This window comes from Microtus ochrogaster, chromosome 10 (genome assembly GCF_000317375.1).
Source record: "Microtus ochrogaster isolate Prairie Vole_2 chromosome 10, MicOch1.0, whole genome shotgun sequence".
Classification (NCBI taxonomy): Eukaryota; Metazoa; Chordata; class Mammalia; order Rodentia; family Cricetidae; genus Microtus; species Microtus ochrogaster.
This window is the reverse complement of record NC_022016.1, coordinates 26,645,367-26,649,764: the sequence shown is the minus strand read 5'-3', so window position 1 is coordinate 26,649,764 and position 4,398 is coordinate 26,645,367. Positions and strand designations below refer to the sequence as shown.

At 39.6% G+C, this 4,398-nt stretch overlaps 1 long non-coding RNA gene across 1 annotated transcript in view; it reads left to right on the top strand.

Moving 5' to 3' along the window:
- Positions 1–550: 550 nt before the first annotated feature.
- Positions 551–4,398, top strand: part of LOC106143892 — a 4,490-nt gene continuing 642 nt past the window's right edge. Inside the window, exons 1-2 of the long non-coding RNA XR_001229031.1 lie at positions 551–562; positions 2,618–2,620. This is a non-coding gene — a long non-coding RNA (uncharacterized LOC106143892). The remainder of the gene's footprint in view (positions 563–2,617; positions 2,621–4,398) is intronic.

Sequence of the window (4,398 nt, the reverse complement as noted above, 5' to 3'; positions counted from 1 at the left end):
CTGGAAAACGCAAAGAAAATGTTAACTCTTTCCGTCTCCCCTTTCAAAAACTCTCCCAAGGTCTTTTCTTTCCTATTGCTTCCTATGACTCTCACAAATGCGGTCCCTTTAATTGGGTTTTATGTCTCCCTCTCTGCTTCCTGGCTTAGTTCTTAGCTTGCCTGGCAGATTCTTCTGTTGATTGTCAAGTGTTCTTTGGCTGAAGTCTGGTACAGCAGAGGATGTGATTCTAAAACCGATTCAGGGAGCAAGAAGACATTCTCTCAAAAAATGGACAACGATGATGCTTTTACTCTTGGCAGGAGATAAATATTTCACTTTGTACCTCGTAGGTGATCTTGACCCATGGCCTGAAAGTTTCAGTTCTGTGAACTCAGCGCGAATTGTCTTTGATTCTCAGACAGCATGAGAGTGGGGGAGTTTTATATTTATAGTCAGATGGTTTCCAGTGTCCTTTGGGGAACCTAGTTTCTAATCTATCAAAAATTGCTCCCCATACAAGAAAAACATTAACGATAACTTTGAAAATACACCTAAATTGAATTCAGTTCGATCTAAAGATGTAACGCAACAAGCTTCCTGGTGACAAAGGGCTCTAGCTGGATTTTAAAAGCAGACTTGTTTTTTCATTGAATCAACAGAAAAAGTAATGTCTGTGGTCTGGTGCAGGTGATCCGTGCCAGTTCAGCATGAGCAGCAGCTGGGACCTGTACACAGCATTATTAATGCAGGAGTCAGTAATTATCCTTTTAATAAGTGAGATTATAATAACATGCTATTGGTGATTTAGCCCAATTACAATGAGGCTGTGTGGTTCAGTATGTGAGTGCATAAGCTAGAAACTATTAAGCAGAGATCCACTTAAAATTTTACAAGATTAAGTCAAACTAAAAATCATTTAGAGAGGGCAGAAGAGAGAGAGAGAGAGAGCCAGAGAGGGGGAGAGACTGTATTAAAATATAAAACTACAAAGCAGCTTTTAAGATTAATCATAAATCATCATTTTAAGCTCCACTTCATTTTAAAGAACATGTATGATGAATTTTTTAGTGTAAAAGTCACATTGGGCACTGCACTTGTTTTACAGATGTTTTAAACAAAACCTGTTTCACAATGCTTGGAGTTCAGTGAACTTAGTCCATTTCCAATAACTTTGAGACAGTGTGCGTCTAATTTTCTAACCGGACAGTCCAGACAAATGCTGATCAGTAATATTTCACACAAATAATTTTGGTTTTGGAATCATAAGTAAGATTGTACAGGTAATGTGTGTGTGTGTGTGTGTGTGTGTGTGTGTGTGTGTGTGTATGTGTGTGTGTGTATGTATGCACGCGAGCATGCGTGTGTGTGTGTGTGTGTGTGTGTGTGTGTGTGCGTGTGTGTCCGGGAGAGGTTGGAACAGTATCCTTGAACTCAAGATGCAGCCAAGAAGGGTCTTGAACTCCTAGTTCAGCCTCCTGAGTGATGGGAGTAAAGCAACCCCCAGAGTCAGCCCTGTACAGGTGGTTTTAAACTCTCACACAGTTCTTCATGTGTCCATGAAAATACACTACAAATTTCTCCAGAAGAATTCTGGCAATTTCAAGTTTTGAATTTTTTTTTTTGAAAAGTGCAGTTGTTGACATAGTTATTGTGTCTACATTCAGGGGATTACATTGGCAGTTTTGATCTGGGATTAATCTAGATTTCCTGGAGGTAATTCCCAGAAGAATGGATGAATGTGTACATTCATCTGACAGACAGAGTCGCTCAGTTTTCTGAGAGACGTTCACAGGGAATTGAATGTGAAATAAGAGAACTCGAGCAGATAAAGGCAGCCATGCAGAATCCTCCCGGGGCTATTGTGAGAGCAGGGCTGTGACTCAGGCTTTTCACTCTCCCACCTCAGGTCTGCATTCTGTGCTTCTGGGAGAGCAGTCATCATCCCCAGCATGGGAAAAGAGATTATTGTAAAGCAATGCCTGCCAGAGCATGAATGGATCACACTGACTAAAAATGGGGCCCCATGTGTCTATGGTAGTTAATCTTATGTGTCTATTTGGCAAGGCCACATTTACCAAAATTTTTGGTCAAATATTACTGTAGATTTTGGGGGGGGTTGTTTTTTTTTTAAAAGATGAGTCTAATATTTATTTACCTTGGTAGACTCTGAATAAACTTGCCCTTCCTGTTGTGAGTGGACACGGTTCAGTCAGTAGTAGAAAAGATTGATCTCTTTGGAAGATGAACAGATCTTGCCAGCAGATAGCACAAGGATTTTTACAACTCTTTCCAGGTCTCTAGCCTATGCTGCAGATTCTGAAGTCTTCAAGCCTCTCCAGTTGTGTGAACCAAGTCCTTAACACATCTCGTTGCTTCTGTTTTAGTACTGTGCATAATTGCCATAGCGAGCAAGGGAAAGGGTGAAAATTCTAAGTCACAAATAAACAAGCACGTTTGAGACATCACTGAAATATGAATAGATAGGTCATAGTGGAGGCTTGAAACCTGGTTGATACCTTGTGGGATATTAAAATTACCATGATTAGCCTTTTACGGTCTAGTTTCTTGAGTTCTTTATATATTTTGGAGATCAGACCTTTGTCTGTTGCGGGGTTGGTGAAGATCTTCTCCTCAGTGGGTTGCCTTTTTGTCTTAGTGACAGTGTCCTTTGCTTTACAGAAGCTTCTCAGTCTCAGGAGGTCCCTTTTATTCAATGGGGCCCTTAATGTCTGTGCTGCTGGGGTTATACGTAGAAAGTGGTCTCCTGTGCCCATGTGTTGTAGAGTACTTCCCACTTTCTCTTCTATCAGGTTCACTGTGTTCAGACTGATATTGAGGTCTTTAATCCATTTGGACTTGAGTTTTGTGCATGGGGATAGATATGGAAAAAAAATAAAATTACCATGATACATAGGCCCAAGATTCCAACTTAACAGATTTGAGTCAGACCCAGACATCTACTGCAAACATGTTTAAAGAGTTAACCAGTTCCCAGATAGTGTTCATATGCTCATAATAAAACCTTGGCCATTCCTTAGGCCTGTGCATAGAAAATGCGCCTCTGGCCTAAAAGAATAACCTTAATACATAGCAATCTGCTGAATGAGTTTTAAGTGAGAGAAGTACTGTTTGGATAGTTATAAGGAACACCGATGTGACATGTGGCACTGTATCGTCATTATATTCTCATGGAAAAAGGCTTTTAAATCAAATATTATATTCCGGTTCTTAGACTAGGGTCTGAATGGCAATACTTTTTTAAATAAGATCTTGTATCTAGATTTTAAGGCCTTGAAGAAAGAGGTATAAACATATACTTTAAAAATACCATAATAGACACAGAAAAGTTTATCTTTATGGGACTATTTATTGAATTTTTAGGTGCTTGCGTCATGCGTATGTGGTGTTTGGAAACCCTTTATACAAACTTTCTTAGGTAGATATTAGCTTCTAGTTAAAATAATTGTAGAATTAAGACCTGCATTAATCCAATCTGACTTTGACACCTGTCATCTTAAATACCTAATCATACACAGTATAATCTTGATTACAGTAATCCCGGAAATCACGAAGCCTTCAAAAATGTTTGGTGGAGTGTGTGACTTACGGTATGCCCTTCCCAACAAAACAAAACAAAGGATTCACTTCTAAGCACTGTTCTTTTATTGTTCCTATGATGTTAGGGTACCAAGTAGGGCACCTCAGAATCCCAAAAGAGCCATTCACATTTTTGGCATTAAGATGTTAAATAGAAGAAGGATTCAGGGAAATCCTCTTTTGCTGCATAAGAGTTGCTTTGTAGATGTAGCAGGAAGCATCAAGAAGACATACTACAGTTACAAAAGTCTTTGGAGGTAATCTCATCTAAAGCTCTCGCTCCAAGAGGAGGGGGCTGATGCTCAGGGAGATAGTACCTTGGTGAGGAAGGCTTACTGAGTTAGCAGCAGAGTTGAAACAAACGTCCAATTTACTGTATGCTCACATGGTAAGCCCCCTAGTGGTCGTTTTGATCATCACACTCCATCTTCCTCATCAAAATTGCTCCTTTCAAGAATAGGGCTGACCTATTGGGTCAGGAATCTGTCTGATTTCATAAAATAGAAAAAAATGAGATCAATTAACATAATAATAAAGCACTTTAGAGTGATAACTACTCACTATAAAGAGATATTTTAACTTTTTAATCGCTTAAGAGGATAAGAATTAGGATAGCCTTTAATTCTTCATTCCCATCAAGGGCAAGCTGAAGGGGGAGGAGTTTCCTAGTAGATGCTGAAGGGAGAGGAACTTCCTGGTAGAGTGGTAAGTAGCTTTGTGTAGAGAACAAGCTTCTTTGAGTTTTTGGTTCCCAGGCAACTTCTTCCAAGGTCTCAGTCTCCATCATCCTGGCAGCAGACGGAAAGTGTAGGTAGAAGT